Consider the following 21068-nt stretch of genomic DNA (forward strand, 5'->3'; position numbering starts at 1 on the left):
CAAACAATGGATAAGTATTTTTTTCCACGTAATAAACTCAGTTTTTCATGTCAAAAATTAATTTGATTTCTTAGTATTTAATATCATTAGTTGCAGAAAAATTAGCTCTTTAATTTGGCATAACTTTCGTTTTTCTAACTTTAATTGCATTTCAGTTATGAGCTTTAATTAGTAGATTTTTCTTCGTTTGCTTGTGATTTAGTTAAAGGGGGATGAAATGCCTTCCTTCCGGTTGAAAAGTCACTTTTTGCGAGTTTTCAGCGTTCTTTCGTCGGGACCCTTGCAGGGTTGTTGAAATTCCTAATTTCCCCCTGTTACAGGTGGTGTTTATTTGGCGAGGGTTTGGCGACATAGATTTTCCGTTGAGGTTTCAAAGTAATGGATTTGGCGAGTTTGATAACATGAGGGTATGCTGTTGTTGCAACTATTTTAACTTTCGGCGAAGAGTGGGTTATGCGAACTAGGCAGTCCGGCGTCCTTCCTTTTAACGGGGTGTTTTGAGGGTCAAGGTGACTTTTTGCACTTTTGACTTACCATCGGACGCTGTACTCGCTGGCAGCTGAATTTTATTTTGGAAAATGCATTTTTCCGCCTTTGGATCTACGGGCTTCTTGCCCTTGAGTTTAGAACGAGGGACTTAGTTATATGTATCATGACCTCGACTAAATTATAGTCTCATCAATTTTTGTGTTTGAATATGTAAGTTACTCAAAAGATAATTAAAATAGAAAAATGCAACGAAGGGTGATGCCTAGTAATGGTGCCGTTAAGAAGAAAATTTTAGTCTCTCCTCCACGAATAGAGTCTTCATCTGTCTCGATGTTTCTTCCACGCCTTTAAGAATCAGTTTCCGCTTTGCAAGAAATGCGTTCTCCACGAATAGAGTTTTCATCTGCCTCGATGTTTCTTCCACGCCTTTAAGAATTATTTTCCGCCCTGCAAGAAATTCCGTCACTGCTAGCTCCGGGGTCGCTACTACATAATGCATCACTTAACTGGAACAACGACTAACTTCAATATTGGATTGTAAATCAACTATCAGAGGAACTGAGAACCTCCTTAGTGCATCCTAAATCAATTAGAAACTTCTGGACTCCATTGAAAATTCATCTACATATGAACTCTTCTCTTTTTCTACCACGCTCGGCAGCCGTCCTCCTTGGCATCTTGATAATTTTTTTAAATATGAGGGTATTTCGCCTCCTCCTATTCACTTGCAGCCTGCGATTCCTCAGATAAGTCCTTTTATTTGTTTTCTTTTATTTGTTGGTCTGATGTTAAAAAAAAAAAAAAAAAAGTAAAAAAAAAATTCTAATAGTAAATTCTAATAGTAATTCTAATAGAAATTCTAATAACTAAAATAGTTAATAGTGATTGAAATAACTTAATTAGTTGAATTAAAATATTGTAGTTGAGTAAATTAACCTAATTCTAATGAAATCATTTTGTTTGTCCATAAAGTAAATTATTAGATTGGCTAAGGAAATATATCCTTATTTAAAATATTTAATTGAAACAGTGAATGTAACTTAGTTAGATTGGTTAAGGAAATATATTCTTCATTAAATTATTTAATTGAACTTGTGAATTTCTTTCATGGTGAAGATTGATTGGTAAAGGTGTCATTATTTGAGCTTCTTTGCTCCTCTTAGGGACTAAATTGCTTGTAGGATGTAATAGCCTGATTTTAATTAACATATTACCCGGTTAAATCATTCTTTTTGAAAATAGAAAGTTACTATGTGCAATAACCTGAATTACATTGGTATTGATTATTCTGTGTGAAATGTTTTTTTGGAAAGTATAACTTGTTAATTATTCTTTTTTTTTCTCCCCGGGGAGGGTATTGTTAATTTATCCAAAGTTTTATCTGATTATGTTTACCTGAATGTAATAGAAATAATAGTTTGATATTATTGAGTCTAAGATAAAAGTAATATTACTCTGTAGGGGTATGCATTTGTAGAAAGCAATATTTTACAGTTCAGCTTGAATATAATTTGCTTACTAAGTTAATTCTGCATTGTGTAATCATCAATATGTTACAGTTCTGATTGAATATAAATTGCCTACAAATTAATGGATTAAGTAATTCTTGAAGAATTTAATAAATAGGCTCACTTTTCTAGATCAGTCAATGTTTATTTATTTCTTTTTTTGTGTGTGTGTGTGCTCATGATTTTCACCCGTCTCTTTCTCAAATTGATTTCAGGGTTAATCCGAAAACACAACGCAAAATGTACAGGGCTTATTGATATTAGTATATTACTGTTGTTAGAAAATTTTAAGTGTTTTGTCAACAGAGTAGGAAACCTTTTAGGTACCTTACCTTTAGGAAACCATAATATTTTTGGTGCCGTGACTCTAGCAACATAACAGAGAGTGCTAGGAGTTTCCAGCGGAATCTATTCTAGACCACATGTAACTTAAAACCCTTAAAAGCGTAAAATATGCCTTTCTTTGTCTACCTAGATTAAGAAGAAAAACTACCAATCTATGTGTAGCTGCAAGAATCCAATATGTAATGAATGTGCCAAGAGAAATTTGCTAAAATGTGTGCTGAAAATGCTTAAAATAATATACTGCCGTTTTCTAATATTCTTTATATGTTATACGTTTTGCATGATTTTATATAAATCCAGATTCTGTAGATGAAAAATTTATTAAATAGTTTAGTTTATACGCATTTGCAAGTAAGTAGTGTCTATTTTATTTATTTGATCAAATGTTTCGTCCTTTTTAGTATATGATTTAAAAATTAATTTTTAATGCATTAATTTTAGAGTTTTAGAAAGAACTAATTACTTCAATATAACAAGCAAATCCTATTAATGCTTATATAATAACAATAGTACATTATTTTAAAATTCTATATTTTTAAAATGCTTAAAATAGAGCGCGGTCTGAGAGACCCCTCCTCTGTGTTTACGTAACAGAAAATGAACCTCTGTACTTAAAGTTTAAAAATGTACTTTTCACTAAAACATTTAATTTAGCCTTTAAATTACATTTATTTCTAATATGTATTGAAATAATATCCTCCCCTATCATTCTGAAGAAATCAGCATCATTGGAAACACATGACGGGTAATGTTATGGCATAGAAACATTATAGCTAAACTAAAACAGTGTTTGAAAACAAATTTTACCTAAAGAGTAACAATTTTTGCTTGAAATTATCATAAGATATTACATTTTGATTATTTCGAGGTTTCTTTAGTTTCCTGAATTAACATAGAGTACGCACTTTAGTGTTAATAAAGCAATTAAAGTGCCACTAATTGTTTTTATAATTCGATTAAAATAGATGAAAACTGCCCATCTTTAATTTCAGAATTTAATTTTAAAACCTTACTGCTAACTTTAATTTTACATTAAAATATAAAAAATTAATGTTTTTCAGCCTGCCTTTGCAAAACATTTTTAAGGTGACAATTGGAATCATCACAAATTCCAATAAAAATCAATAGGAATTTGCTTTTTCCATGAGGTTAAAGCTTACACAAAATTCCGAACAATTAATAGTTTTTGAATCTGTCATAAAAACACATGATTAATGGGAAAATAATTTGCCAGAATAAGTTACCGAGCGTAACTGAGTTATTATCATATAACCCTGGATTATTACACACACAATGTTGAGAGAGAAAAATATATATTTTTTCGAACATTTTTGGGGCTGTGCATTTACTCGTTAAGACATTAATCTCTTTTGGTCATTAATTTTATGTTTAACAATGCACATGTTTCATATTTGTTTGTCCTCGAGCTATTAATGTGTGGCAGTTAAGATTAAAACGCTCAAAATGTTGTTGTATTCACTATATATTTTCCGGAGTGATGAGAAATCATAAACATATTACGCACAATAATACTGTATACAGAGTAAGCTATATATGTAGAATGTTATAATGACAAAAAGTAAGTAATATTATATTTTAACTTTCGAATTAACTTGACAAATTTTATTGATGTGTATATTAATATTCATTATTAATTTATTTTCAGTATTATGTGATTGAAATATTGTTGAAATCAAATGCTATGCATTTCAATTTTACACAAAATAGTACTAATTTAATTCAAGAATTTTAAGTATTTCTCATATTTAAAATCAAATTATTACTAAAATTTAATAAAAATTATATGTCAAATGAATGGAGACAAGAAATTTGTTGTATAGCAAGTTAAATTTATTGGGAGCAATTAATGAGTTTTTTTTATTTCGTTTCACAAGGGAAAAATGTAGAAGAGAAATATCATGGGTCCCAGAAAGTGAAGTGTTTACAGTTGAAGATATCACCCTTGCTTGACTTATTTAGAGTTTTGTGTTTCTTCATACTGTAATCTTTAATGTAACGGATTCTTTTAATAAACATGCTTTTCAATATACTAATATTTTACATAGCATTTCTTACCTTCTTAGGGTTTAGTTAAAGCTTATTTGATATGGCAAAGAGCGCTAGGATTTTATAACTAAACGAAGGAATGCCTTTCTCTGGGCGTTCTGAGGGAAATTGGTTCGTATCCACGTTGTAGATGAGAAAAACCACAAAAGCGCCCATGCAGATAGAATATTCGTCTAGAATAGAATCTAAGTAGAAATTAGAAGTGTTCAACAATATTGCCGCTCGACCGAGGGTGAGCTTTATTCTTAGGATACATGTTTAATGCATGATCATTTACTGGTAATTTATTGAAACATAATTCACTATATAAAGACTTTCAGTTAAAATAAATCCGGTTACATTTTGTTACCTTGTTTTACTTCGTCATCAGTTTTCAATTTTTATCTTTAGTCATTGAATTATTTTATGTCAATCTTTAATGTTTTAAGTAACAAACTCAAGCAGTGAGTTGGCTAATAATAGAGACATTATATAGGTGAATAAAATCTATATATATCCACAAAGTGTTACTATTAATAATAATATAAATGTATTCAAACTAAACCTAAATGTAAGCAGCACTGAAAGTGTGAATCGAAACATTAATGGGAAAGAAATATTGCTGAACAACATTCTTGTAGGAAATTGAAATGCATTTAAAACTATGTGTCTTGCACGCATACTGTTATTCTCTCAACAGACTCGCGATTTTTAAACGGCGACCCGTCACTTAAAACATCAAATTATTCTTCTAAACAAGCAATGTGATTCTACTGAATAAAGTATTTTAAATAATTTTGTGCTAAAAATAACCGAACATTAAGGCAACTTGCGACCAGTCTACACAACCAGATCCAGTTATATTTACGCAAAGTAAACTATCAACCTGCTTGGTGCTTGGGCGCTATTAATGCTATGTCTCTTACATTACTTTAAAGAACAGGGCATAATCCACTTTTAATTTGTTACAGAATTTAAGTTTGAACTCTTTGGACAAATAATGAGTCCACCTAATCCTAACGAGAGGTAGTTTAACTATTCAAGTTATACAGATTCAGAAGTCAAACAACAAAAATCAGCGTTAATTCACAAAATTTTCACAGAACTAGTTTCGATGGTTTTACCGAACCATCATCTTCAGCTGCAAAACCGCAAATGAACAAGATAGGAAATAATGTTTAGATAAGATAAGAAAGCCTGGACAAGAATAAGCAAGTGGCGCCATCTGTTGGCGAAACCAGAACTAAAACATAATTTCTCTAAAAGCCGAAGGCAAATTTGGATTGGAATTAGGATCGTTAACTAGAACAGAAAGATTTTTATGAATGTGAAATGCCTCTAGAAAATCCAGTTCTCCAATGGAAGATGTTTTTTGAATAATTTTGGCAGCAGAAAAATTGAAAGTGTGATTTTCGGACCAACAATGTTGAGCAACAGAAGACCTCTGTGTTTCCTTTTTTCTAACATATGCCTCATGTTCTTTGACGCGAAATTTTAAGGCTCTCTTAGTTTGGCCAATGTAAATTAAACCACACTGGCAAGGAATCCTATAAATACCCCAGGAATTCATATCCGGAATGGGGTTCTTGAGTATAGAAGTTGGAATTTTATTGATGGGAGAAAAAACAACCCGAAAGTTAAATTTCTGCAAAATATGTGCAACTTTATAGCTAATTGATGGAAAGAAGAGAATGACAACAGAATTTTTATAATCTCCTAAAATAAGAGTGTGGCTTTTAGTGTGTTGAGATGAGAATTTTTTAACTGCTTGATTAATAATGTTGGGTGAAAAGCCCCTGTCAATAGCTATTGCTTTTAAATAATTTAGTTCTTCATCAAGGGCTAGTTTGGAGGAGCAAACTTGAAGAGCACGGAAAACATAGGAATAAAATGAAGCTAACTTTTGTTTAGTCGGATGACATGATTTAAAGTGTGGTGGAAGGCAAACCGATGAAGGTTTACGGTAAACCGTAGTACTGAAGTTGGATGTGTTACGTGTGACCAGAATGTCGAGAAACGGAAGAGAATTGCAAGTCTCAAGTTCAAAAGTGAACTGAATAGCAGGATCAATAGAATTCATTGTTGAAAGAACTTTATTTAAATCATCTTTATTACCTTCAAACAGAGTAAAAGTATCGTCTACGTAGCGGAACCATGCCGGGAAGTTTAAAGTTTCAAACAATTTTGATTCATAATAATGCATGTAGATATCAGCCAGGATGGGACTGAGGGGGCTTCCCATGGCTAATCCCTCAGTTTGCTTGTAATATTTATTTTGGAAAACAAAATGTGTTTGCTTCAAACAGAGTTGAGTGAGAGAAATTAGCTCATCAATTTCGATGCAAGAGAAATGAAATTCGCGAAGTCTGGTTTCTAGACATCTTAATGCACCCTCCACTGGGACATTGGTGAATAATGATTTTACATCAAAAGAAACCATGAGTAAATTACGAGGAGAAATGTTTTTAACCTTTTTTACAAACTCTATTGAATTTTTTATCGTAACACATCCAACTTCAGTACTACAGTTTACCGTAAACCTTCATCGGTTTGCCTTCCACCACACTTTAAATCATGTCATCCGACTAAACAAAAGTTAGCTTCATTTTATTCCTATGTTTTCCGTGCTCTTCAAGTTTGCTCCTCCAAACTAGCCCTTGATGAAGAACTAAATTATTTAAAAGCAATAGCTATTGACAGAGGCTTTTCACCCAACATTATTAATCAAGCAGTTAAAAAATTCTCATCTCAACACACTAGAAGCCACACTCTTATTTTAGGAGATTATAAAAATTCTGTTGTCATACCCTTCTTTCTATCAATTAGCTATAAAGTTGCACATATTTTGCAGAAATTTAACTTTCGGGTTGTTTACTCTCCCATCAATAAAATTTCAACTTCTATACTCAAGGACCCCATTCCGGATATGAATTCCTGGGGTATTTATAGGATTCCTTGCCAGTGCGGTTTAATTTACATTGGCGAAACTAAGAGAGCCTTAAAATTTCGCGTCAAAGAACATGAGGCATATGTTAGAAAAAAGGAAACACAGATGTCTTCTGTTGCTCAACATTGTTGGTCCGAAAATCACACTTTCAATTTTTCTGCTGCCAAAATTATTCAAAAAACATCTTCCATTGGAGAACTGGATTTTCTAGAGGCATTTCACATTCATAAAAATCTTTCTGTTCTAGTTAACGATCCTAATTCCAGTCCAAATTTGCCTTCGGCTTTTAGAGAAATTATGTTTTAGTTCTGGTTTCGCCAACATATGGCGCCACTTGCTTATTCTTGTCCAGGCTTTCTTATCTTATCTAAACATTATTTCCTATCTTGTTCATTTGCGGTTTTGCAGCTGAAGATGATGGTTCGGTAAAACCATCGAAACTAGTCCTGTGAAAATTTTGTGAATTAACGCTGATTTTTGTTGTTTGACTTCTGAATCAGTATTTATTCGGCGTGTTATTGTGTCTTAGTTATTCAAGTTATCATGAAAAATCCATTGAAACAACCAATCTAATCAGATTAAAACTTCCTCTTTTCTTTATGTAATTTTTTACGTAATGATATGAAAAGGAACTTAATTGAAAAGGAAGATTTTTATGTCTAGATTTATAATCTGACATTGGTTTGGAAATATTCGTTGATGTGTTTAATTTGTGTATGAGAAAATCATTTCAGATTTTTTATTTAACTGATTTAGGAATTGTTTTAAACCATGTCATGTAATTTTTTAAAAAAATACTAAGAAAAATGAAAGGGTTTGCATAATGATCTAATATAACCTTTCATGTTGATGATTTCATGCTCAGAAGCGTGATGAAAGCGGTGTACGCGGATTTGAAGTCCGCTTTTGACTCCGTTTGGCGGGAGAAGATGGCGTTTAAGGTAAAATGTCTCGGAGTGGGTTCCATAAAGTCTTGGGCGAGAGAAACTGTAGAATACGCTATGGAAAGGCTACTTCAAAATGCTTTATACCTCAAACTGGATTTCCGCAGAGTGCAGTTAGTAGCTGTTAACTTTTTAACATCTACATTAATGATCCGATTTCGTTGCTGAAGACAGTTGGAGTCGAGGGCCTGTTGTTTACAGACGATCTTGTTATATGGACCTTGGTAACTAAAAAAAGTGCTAAATTCTAAATTAAGAAGAAGGTAAAAGAAACATTTGCGATTTTGGAGACATTGTGCGAGGAAAATAATATGTTGGTAAATATAACAAAACAGCAGTCTTTTAGGCACCGAAATATTACTCTCGAAATCTTCTGTCAGGGGACTCATTTGGCGAACAGTGATAAATGTACCTAATTAGAAGAGGCTTTTGATAATACACTGCGATGGGTGTTCCAAACAGAATCCTTAATTGAGAGAACTGAAGAAAAGATTATAAATGTTAAGATGTTCTGCGGGTTTTCTCTCGGTTTGTTCACGGTCAACGCTAAACCACACGTATAAAGCCTTTAGCGTACCGGTTTTTGGTTAATGCTGCAAGATTTTGATCATAGCTCCAAAAGCATTAATAGAAAAATTGGAAAACTTACAAAATCAAGCCCTAATAATTGGGAAGGTAAAGACGACTCCTACAAATGTAAATCTCCTTTTTACAAGCAAAGGGTCTACTGAAGTGAACAGTGAAAGCTGTGCTGCTTTTTGATAAATTAATGAGAATTGAGATATATTTTTTTAATTGTTACTGAAATGACTACAGAAATCTCATAACCCAAGATCGATTCCTCCAGAATGTCATGAAACTTAGATCAGTCCTTGAACTAGAAAATGAGACTTATTATTTTGTCTGGGAGAAATATCAACTTAGGTCTTATCCAACGTGGGTAGAAAAATCAAACATCTCAAGGTATTTTAAAAATTTTGGCTTTTGAGTCTATACTTACATTTTATCTGGACTGGTTTCACATCTATACGAATTGCTCATTCACTGAGGTTTCGCCAACAGTAGGCACGGGAATTTAGATTTCGTTCTAGATACCATAGGTACGCTGAGAGCTGCTTTCGACCGCGAGGTAATGGCTCTTCGCGTGACCCTAAGGCAGATTAATGCCCAAATTTTCAGCTATGAAAAAGCATTCAACCTCTCAGATTCCAGGACGTCACTATAGCCTATTGGATCAGGGGCCTTTTCAATCTTCGAGGAAATAATTTAAGGCCAAATTCGTTTGGAACAATTGAGACAGATAAATAAATTATACTATAATGAAATGCCAGTCATTGTGTTTCTTATGGTAACGATCAGGCCAAATAACTTTAAAAAAAATCTTCAAAAGATATACAAATTGTTCTTACTATTCTGCAGCACTATACATACATAAGTTTTTTAAACTAAAATGGAGAAGTGAACTCATGACGCATGTCCCAACCAAGAACTGGATGGACATATTGGGAAGAAAATTACCAGCAAAATATTGAGAAAAGCTGTCGCCAGTTATGTTGAAACTGGTCACGACTGCTTGGCAAACCATCTTTATCCTCTTCGGTAGAGCGGTGTTTTCTGACACCAGGGTGCCTGGGCCAAGGCCCTACCCCTTGTAGAACATTTTAAAAATTCTAATGATGACAAAAATAACAGGCTATGAGCTTGAATACAATTAAATTACAATTAACTAATCATAGCAAAAAGGTTATAACAAAACGTTAAACATAAAGTAATTAATTTAGAAATCTGAAAACTAATAAGTGGTGGAAAACAACAATTTAACGTAAGCAAGTAAAAATAGCTGTAGGTCAGGGAAAGCCGACGAACTGGTGAACAATGTAAGAGAATATTGGTGAAAGATAATAAATTCCTGAGAAAACAGAAAAGTGAAACTTACTCAGGTCACTGCTCAGTTGTCATCTTCAGCAATTCTCATTAGATACATCGCTGCTTTGAGGCCTGCAGAAGTTTATCAGCGACTGTCCTAGCTTGTCTGATTTTATCAATGTGCATAACAATGTTATTCAGGAATTCTAGAGCTTTAACTAGAAATTTTCGCCAGGTCAACAGACTCTCCGTTCTGGGTAAGTCTTTTTTCCCCTTCTTGACAAAATCCTCTTTTAGCCATTTTACGGGTTGAGACCTCGTGGATCTTGAGAGCATTCTGAATTTAAATTATCGTCATCCGTGAGTTCATCCGCAGTCCGAAAAACGACATTTTTGTCACCAGAATGCAATAAAAACTTCGCTAGGAATTACGATCACTAACCGTCTACGGTACTGGGTTAGTATGAGGTCAGAGTAAGTAAGTGCTACACGTTCAACGTCACAGCCAATTCCAAAACGTTTCTGAGCTGGATTCGAACTCACGAAGTGCTGACTCGTAGTATGTGGATTTATGGCCAAAAACAACCATCCTTATCGTGTTGGTATTCCTATCATCCCAAACCGCCCACTTTGAGGTTAAGTTGAAGACATGTACAGGACCCACACCGGAAGTTGCCCGTCGCTGCATGGAGACTCTAGGGAGGAGAGAAATTGGAGAGCTAGAAATCAAATGATGAGATGGTTACTATTATATGTTATGTGTTCATGGAGTTTTGTTCTATTTGTATAATGTTTGTATTATTCTCTGCCATTGGAAATTTACGTATCAATGAAAATTTGTATAATGTTTACGTATCAATGAAATCAAGGAAATAAAACAGTAGTTTCAAACAAAATGTTGAACATCACTTTTCTAAATGGCTTCGGAGAATATTAATATATATATTCCACTAGAGGTGCAGATAGAAAATTCCTTTTATATAAAAGATCATTAGCTAGCCTGTCTTTTGCATTAATTACGGAAATATGCTGTACCTGCAAATCACTAGAAAATTTGAATTCTTCAAAATATTTCTACTGTGTCCTGAATAAACGAAAATATGGCATAGCTAGATCAAAGCTGTAGGAAAATATTCCAAAATATGCTGCAAAAATGATTGAAAACATTCCACGCATATTTTGTTAGTTGTATCCAATCTTGCGCTTTCATTCAGAAAATGCACACATTAGCTCTTACGATACGGTATGTTTACTCAGATAATCGTACTTAGGTTTCCTTAATTTGTGCTTATAATTCTTTTACTCCAGCTTCCAAAATATTAATAAAACTAATGTCTGGTCTTTTTTAGAACATCATTCTAGTTTAAGAGAATGAAGTAAACGTTTTGTAAGGAATGATGGATGCATCGACACTTAGCCCAAATAACGATGTTCCCCAAATCGTATTTTCTTCATTAGTATTTGCTATATTTGAGAAAATCTTAAACTCTATGTTTCTGTCTTTTGGTCAACTATTTTGCAATTTAACTTGAGAAATTTTCTTTCAAGTGTTAAACACCTCTTGTTTTCTTTATAAGAGAAATATTTTAACTCATGCCAAATGTGTAAAATCATTACGATTTCAAATTTCCAGTATTCGTTTGTAATGTTTTCATAATTCTTGATTAAACTTTATTCTGAAAGCAAGTTTGTACACGAACTTATTTTGAAGCAGGGAAATTAAACCATCTATGTTGGCTGGCGGAGATTGAACCATTAATCATGCAATTTACTACTGCATACTAACCAGTTCCAGTGTGGGAATATTAAACAGTTTCAAGAGGAGAGTACGCATAGCAAATGCATAATTAATTGCACTTGTATCAACCTTATTTATTTTTTAAAGTAAGAGGGCAAAACACACAAAAAAAAATAATTTTAGTGCAGGTAATATGTGCTTTTTCTTATTCATGTTTTAACACGATTATATTCCGAAGAATAAATTCATCGTTTATCACGTTCTGAAGTAGTAAGAAAACAAGAGACGTGAAAAAAAATAAATCTCTAATTATTTTTTACTTTCCGAAGTCATGTTAAATATTCTCCCACTTAGTAGCTGCAAACAAAACAATTCTCTAGAAAACTACGTTTTATACACGAGTAATAAAAAGCTCATCTAAGATTCTAGATTTATAATACTTATTAACTGTTGTTACAAAGTTTATGCTTAAAAGTTCCAAATGATGCAAAAGAAGAAAACATTTTTTTTACAAAAGATAATTGCTAATAGCTAAAACGAAGGTGCTTAAGAAAAAGTGCATTTTACACATCAACTATCTCATTGTGAGTGAATATTTATGTATCATGTTTATAGCTCATTATTTTAAATTCCCATTATTATATTATTAGAAAGCTACACCCATCTTGCGTTATCGATTTTACTGTTAATAGCCTCAATTAACTCAAATGCAAATGGAGCTTCTAAGTAGCCATTAGACACAAACATCCCATGCTGAGATTCTTTTAATAAGAAGTGGAATCTAATGCTGTTATTTATTATCACCAACCCCATAAGACTACTTACATTTTAATTCTAGATAAGAAGTATGTTTTTTAATGAGTAAAAGTAACTTCTATAATCGAAGCATAAAATAATAATGGCCGGTATTCAAATTAAATGCTTTACAATTTTCAAAATTATATATGCTGTTATTCCAGTAAATCCTTATTTTTATTACCATTAAATGCATTAAGTTGCTAAACCTAGATTTGTGAAAAATATTTCATTTCTTATGCTATATGATATATTTAGAAATTAATGTATTCTACAGCCAGTGAAATAGGTACTGTTTATAAATTGTGATAAATTAATTTTAATTTTAAAACTATTCTTTCTTTATTTTACTTGAATCTTTTGTAAATTATTTATGCAATATTATATGTATATATCTGTAGGTTTAATTCAATTTGGTCACAAAATGTATAAATTAAAATGTCTTTTAATAAAATAATGCAAGATAATTATCATATATGTAAAATCAAATGAATTTTAGTCTTCCTTTTCCATAATTACATAAAATTAAATCATACATTCGCTACTATTAAATTCATTAAATCTTTGGGATAATTCATTAAAGCTTTCTTTTAAGAAAATTTTTTTTTGCTGATTAATGATGCGACTATATTTAGTTAATATATTATTCTCCATCCACGCTTCATTCAGAAAAAATCATTTAAAAAATTCAAGCAGTAATGCATTAAATAAAATTAAAACAGCATTGTATTTGCATTAAAGTAAATAACTTAGAATTTCTAATGTTGCTAAGTATGAACAAAACTTTTGTATTTCAGAAAAGCGAAATTAGTTAAAATGCTTTTATTAAATTTTCCTCCACTTCTAAATGAAATTTTTAATCATATTGTCTCGTGTAAAAGAATATTTGATTTTCATACATAGGTAACGTATAATTTTTTTTTAATATGGTATTATGTACTTAAAGAAAACATACAAAAATCTAGAATTCGGGATAAACTAACATAACTACCATCGTAGACATAAAGAAGTAAAAATGCCCTTTATTTCTGAGATAAAAATTATAATTTTCAATTTCCGAAGACTAAACTTACTGATCATTCATAATAAAACTTAAATTTGGATTGTAAAGAAACCTTTGACTTACATGACAACGTAATGAATGATCGGGCTTCCAACTACGTTTTTAGAGTAGGCACATAAAACCTATAATAAGCTGCATCTCCGCTTTTTACACAAAGCATTCACACTTTTTCATACAGCGCTATAACAAATACTGTCATTACAAACAACTATTTTAATGAAAGTAATCTGTGATAGAATTTCTTCCTTTTACTCTTCTTCATTTACAGTAGGAACTAATAGCACCATTGATTAATCTTGCTCTCGCGATGGGATAAGTATTTCTTGCAATGTAAGAGCTCTAAGGGACCCACGCATAAAGCGTTTCTAAATTGTGAATTATCTCTCGAATCATAGTTTCTGGTGCCAGTTTAATACAAAATAAAAAAAGATTCAAAATTATTACCAATAAAAATACATCACTAATACTTATTGTAATATTTTAATATATAATTATAATTATTGTAATTAATATATATATATATATATATATATATATATATATATATAAGCAATGTAGAAATAAATAAAAAAATATTTTTTAAATTAAAAATTCTTAATCTGGCCTTTATTTTTTTGGTGCATAAATTGCAATATTAATCAGGTTTATCTTTTGATTTCACATTGAAATTCTTAATTTTTTGGCTAAACATGCACAATTTAAAAGGAGTTATATTTATTTTGAATATCATTGTATTGTTTATAAATTAAAACTTTGCAACCAAGGCGCAATATTCTAAAAATTCTCCTACTTTGCATATTTAAATTATGTTATTAAATGTATATATATATGTCTATGTGTGTGTGTTTAAGAAAAAAAATATGCAAATCATAATTGTAATTTTACTTTGCTATAGTCTTTTAAGTACGCCTTCTATTCTCACTACTTCCTCATTTTGTCCTGAAATAGTAACTGCTTGTAATAAATCTTGCTAAATTGTGTCATTTCCAAGTTCATATAACTCTTACGTAACGTTACTGACGCAAATACTTAAATAAACGGTCCAGCAAGTAATATTTCAATAGGTAATGAACCTTTTATTCCATCCAAAAGAAACATTGGGACAATAATTTTTACACGTCGGTTTTAAGATTTCATTCTGAAAAAGACAAATTCCTGCTCTTGTTTCTTGTATTCCAAACATACAGCCACTTACTTCTCTGTTTCATTAATCGTACAAATGGTGAAACAGTACAAATGTAATCAAGAACGAACACGCATTTTGCGCCATTACAGTTTGTAATTTAGAATAAGACTGTACTCCTAAAACATTAAGAAAATGCTTTAAACGACCCTTAATATACAAACACACACATATACCGGGTGATCAAAAAGTCAGTATAAATTTGAAAACTTAATAAATAACGGAATAATTTAGATAGAGAGGTAAACATTGACACACATACTTAGAATAACATGGGGTTTTATTAGAAAAGCAATAATTTGATCAGAAAAGCAATAATTAGCATAACAAATTAAGACAAAGCAAAGATGATGTTCTTTACAGGAAATGCTAAATATATTCACCATCATTCCTCAACAATTGCTGTAGTCGAGGAATAATGTTGTGAACAGCACTGTAAAGCATGTCTGGAGTTATGGTGAGGCATTGGCGTCGGATTGTCTTTCAGCATCCCTAGAGATGTCGGTCGATCACGATACACTTGCGACTTCATGTAACCCCAAAGCCAATAATCGCACGGACTGAAACCTGGGGACCTGGGAGGCCAAGCATGACGAAAGTGGCGGCTGAACACACGATCATCACCAAACGACGCGCGCAAGAGATCTTTCACGCGTCTAGCAATATGGGGTAGAGCGCCATCCTGCATAAAAATCGTAAAATTTTATGTATGTCAATATTTTATGTATGTCAAGTATGTATGTCAATTTTTACCTCTCTATCTACATTATTCCTTGATTTATTAAGTTTTCAAATTTATACTGACTTTTTGATCACCCTGTATATATAATTTATAAATTAAATATATATATATATATCTGTGTTTGTGTAAAATATGAAAAAAGAAAATAAATCACTAATAAATTACTAATTAATTAGCATAGACATTTAGAATTTCTTCTTCAGATTTAATTACGTACGCTCCTAAAATCCAGCATCTCCTAAAATAGTGTGTTTCGCAGTACCAAAAATTCTAGACCAATCAGTGCCTTGATTCTACAAAAAAGACTTTATTTATTATTATTTTACCATGAGTACAAATATTGGAATTTCTACATATATCTCTCTACCTTGCCTGGAATATTATTCATGTCTTTTGCGAATGCTGACGTAAATTTTTTAAACAGACAATATCCGATGAGTTTCATATATGTCATCAAAATTAATAGCTGGCTTGAGAGATATTAAACCTGATCTCTAAGTGAACTATGCATTGCATTTTTAACGATGTCCATATATGCTTTGAAGAAATATTCTTCATTATATTTTGTCTATTTACTTTTTCATATTCTTGCGCTTTATCTCTCTTCACGTATAGTTAGTACTCCTTGAAATTAAAACAAAGGTTTTAAGTCTTTACATTTGGTATTTCGCAGCTCTCCTCGGAGCAATCAACTAAGCACACAAATTTCATTTATTGCCCATTAATGCCACATTACGGCCCTTGAGCTTTGTACCTGGGTTAAATTTACGACATGAAAGGCAACTAACAGGACACTCATCATAAACTGTAACAATTATTCTTCTTTAGACCTAATTGGATCCACAAAAATTCCTTATTCATTGCTTTACTTTGAATATATTTATTGCGGTCTAGCAGGATATTGAATTTTTACACTTGTTTTCAAAGTAAAAATTAATATCTCAGTTGAGTCACACCGAGTATCGGAGTTTTCTATTTGCTAAACCAGTAAAATTTATAATGCATCAGATCAAAATTATTAGAAATCCCTTTAACATACCAAATTTAGAATCTATGTGCATGAATTGTAGAATTACCCGATGTATAGAAGAAATATTTTGAATTAATGTTCGATAAAATATTAGGATGTTAAAAAGAAAGGATTTAGAATTTAACGTCACACCAGAGGATTTGTTAAGGTCTTTTTACTCTCGCTGAACATCCCTTGTTACCAGTCAGTTCTTGGACTCATTCCTACTAACATAATTTTGTTGCCTTTTTAGCTTTATTATTAATTATGTCACAAATAATTCAACAGCAAAATCATAAAATACTTAAAAAACAGCTAATTTTTAGAATTTCCAGTAGAATGCTAGAAGTTGGCATATTTCATATATGTAATATTTATATATATAACTAACTTTGCAGCAATTGCGCAAGTAATAATAACTTGTATTCGCACTAAATGGATTTAAGTTCATACAACATTATATATATATATATATATATATATACGTAGCGTATTCGGAAACTAAGTACCGTTTCATTCTAGCGCTGTCGCAGTGCTGTGGTAGGCGTCCCGCGCATGCACACTAGTCTTTCTTGTTCACTGACTTTCAATTGTCGCCATTGTGATTGCTCTATGTTGTGTTTTCAGTTTGCTGTGCACATTCAAAATGTTTAAGACAATTAGTTCTCCCGCTGACTGTGAGATTCGTGCCGTGATTAAATTTTTGAATGCGAGGAATGTTAAACCGGCCGAACTTTATCGTCAAGCGACGGAAGTTTACGGTGAATACGCGATTAAGTGATGGAATGGTGAGAAAGTGGGTAAGAATGTTTAATGCAGGTCGAACAAATGTCCACGCCGAGGCTCGGAGTGGTCGGCCTTCTGTTGTCACCGATGATTTGGTAAAGAAAGTTGATGAAGCAATTCATGAGAACAGCCGCTTCACAATGACAACTCTTTCAGAGGCATTTCCAGAAATTTCACGTACTGTTTTGTTCGAAATTGTGTCTGACCGCTTGAATTATCGCAAACTGTGTTCCCGATGGGTTCCAAAAATGCTCACTGATGTTCACAAAACAAAGCGACTTGGTAGTGCCCTGACGTTTCTCACGCGATACAGTGATGAGGGAGAAAACTTTTTAAACCAAATTGTGACAGGTGATGAAACTTGGCTGTGTCATTTCACACCAGAATCGAAACAACAATCAATGGAGTGGAGACACATTCATTCTCCAAAAAACAAAAGTTCAAAGTGACAATGTCATCACAAAAAATCATTTTCACTGTCTTCTGGGATAGGAAAAGCGTTTTGCTTACTGAATTTCTTCCCAGAGGTGAAACCATTAATGCGGCACGATATTGTGAGACTTTAACAAAACTAAGGCGTGCCATTCAAAACAAACGAAGAGGAATGCTCAGTAAACACAGTCACGTTTTCCACGGTAGCATATTCTGAGGAACGTTCTTCAGATTTGCACAATAACTTATGTTTCTTCATGTAGGTTTTTTATTGTTACTTGTGCTGAGATTTTCTGACATTAGTAAACGTTTGAGTATCATCAGAACGGTGAAATGAAAATGGCGCGAAATTTGAATCTCGCATTGCTTTCACAGATATCTTAATCTTTCAAATTATCGACCTATTTTATACAGGCATAAGTGAATTATAAAAGTCTTATTTTTGTGGATAATGCTTTTACATTAGCTTTGATGGAAAATATTTTTCTTAATTACAAGGGAAAACAAATTCACAATGGCAGCATATTAATGCAATTTTAGCGATTAGCCAAAATGTTACTTACAATGCATTTAAACATAGAGAGTGATTTTCTTTTCTTATCTCAAGAAATCTTAAATTCGTTCTCGGGCCCTTCAGCACGGCAGTCAGTTACGCTAACCATTATACCAGTTGGGCGGCTATTCAAGGTTATTTCCAAGCGTAAGGTGATTAAGCGGCTTACCGGCAACCGAGTGGTAAACGCCGCTGAAAACTGGTAGTTCGAGCCAGTTTACGTTAAACAAATCTTAGATGGAAATTCCTAGCTTTCCGTGTAGTGTCAAAGGCGTAACACAGTTTCATTTAATTAAAAGTAATAAATATCAATAATAACGTGAACACGTAATACATAACAATAATTTGGCTCTACTTTTATATGCGCCATAATATCGCCAAATGTGGCGATAAGTGTTCTGCGCTGGTTTTTAGCGCGATTGCGTTTTGTATGGAACCCTGTTGACGCTGAAAAATCTTTTGCTGGAGTGATTTAATTGCTCGGTTGTTCGTGTCGTGCGTGTTTTGAAATGGCCTATATTGCAATGATATACGTAGTGGCAAGATTTCAGTTGCGTATTTTAGATTGTTTGTAAAGTAAATTTAGTATTAAAAGGTACCATGTTGGAGTTGTTAACGAGTGTTTTGTTCACGGGGGTGTTTCTGAGGATTGAAGTGTATTTTTGGAATTTATGTGGGACTTTTAAAACGGAGTTCGAAACCTAGTGGAGCTGCTAGGTGAACTCAGACGAAGAAGGTCGAAATTTTGAATCTTAGAAACTCGTGATATAGCAAAATCGTGGCACTTTTGTTCAGAGACGTTGTGTGACTGGCGAAATTTTATTAACGGATGTATTATGGTAAGCGCATATTATTTTACTGTTTTTATTTTGTAGAATATTATGTTCATTGTTTTTTTAATATGAATGTCTGTTGTTATTGTTGTTTTTTGAATTGTTTGTAATTTAGTTTAGTTTATTTGGTTGATTTGTGCGCAATGCCTAGTTTGTGCAATTCGTAGATGTTTCTTTATGTTTAAACAGAATGCTGTGTACATTGTATGCTTTAAAATTTATTGTTGTTATGTTAATTTATTGAAGCGAGGTGTGCGTAGTTTGTAGATTTCTCCGCTGCCTAGAATGTGCAATTCGTAGATGTTTTTTTGAAGTTAAAACGTATCGCTGTGTACATGGATTCTTGTCATATATATTTGGTTAGAAACTTTACGCTTTTGTTATCTAAATTTTTTGGTTTTATTTCGGATTTTTAGCTTAAATTGTGTCTTCAAAACGTTGTTTTTGCATGTGTGAAAACCGAGTTTTTGAAGACATTTTACGCTTTAAATTTGAAACGTAGATTAAAAAATTAGGTAGTAATAAGGCGGCGTGGAGTTTCTTGCGAAAAATGTTTGGCGAGAAATTTGACGACCTGAGGGCGCATATAAGAGTAGTTCCAATAATCTTTACTTAGAACGTCTTGCAGCATTATCCTTTTCCAAGGAAGCCCACCAGCGGCCAAGCGGTAAAGTCGCTGACCACTGGTAGTTCGGTCCGAGGTTCGAATCCCGCGAACGGGCTGGCTGCATGGGTGTTTTCCCCACGTGTAACGTGTATACGAGCCAGTTTCCCTTAAAAAGTCATCCACGAAGGCATCCACTTAGGCAGATAGCCCTAGTGTGCTTTGCCATAATTAAATACACCATACACCTTTTCCAAGGAACTGCAATGCAGATCTGACAGTCCATGATATCTTGGTGGAATGCCAGAGTTTTAATTATTTTCGCCAAAATCATTTTAATTGTTCAGAACTGGACTTAGGAAAGTTAATTGGAAAAACACATCATCGTAATTTGTTTCTGTTTTTAAAAGATATTGGCTTTCATAATAAACTTTAACCTATTTTTTAAAAGATATCAGCTTTTATCATAGATTGTAATCTGTTTCTTTTTACCTAGGCTGGAAGTTTTTACAAATGACTAATTGCATTGTTATCATTTGTCTGGCGCAGATAACGTTTGACAGGTTTTGTGCCAAATTACAATAATCCAATCCAATCCAATCCTTTTCCAAGGCAAACAAGTCTCATGAACTTTGATATACTCAAACACGTAATGTATATAGACTTGCTCATCGTTGTCAATGACGCAAAATTATCGTATGAAAACTTTCCTGCGCATAAAGCAAAAGAGTGGAAAAAAAACACACTTGATCTTCCTATAAGTTCTAAATAATATTAGGGAATGAATATCAAAATGATCAGATGTAGTTTGCTACTAAACTGGAAGCTTTGGAACTCCAGTCAATTTCTATATTGGCTTAACAAGGGACCTAGTGGTTAAGACCTCTAGGTACTGGCGAAGGCATTCCTCCCGTTAGGCATACAGCCATTGTGGCCGTACTCAAATAACCTAGCGAATTCTAATTCTTAAAAGGTATACTGTTTTAACTCGTGAGTGAAGTTGGGATAAAATAAGAACATTTCCTTAACCTGAGGCGCAAACAAAGCACACTAACATATTTAGATAAATAAAATTAAGCAAGTTTTATAAATTAGTTGTGCTGTAAAGAAAAGCAGTAGCAGAACCTGTATTTTTCTTTGACACATCCAGTGCCTTACAGCGTATTCAAAGGAACAATGCAGCTC

This window comes from Stegodyphus dumicola, chromosome 3 (genome assembly GCF_044657685.1).
Source record: "Stegodyphus dumicola isolate Sdum_Otavi_A_Nest chromosome 3, ASM4465768v1".
Taxonomy (NCBI): domain Eukaryota; kingdom Metazoa; phylum Arthropoda; class Arachnida; order Araneae; family Eresidae; genus Stegodyphus; species Stegodyphus dumicola.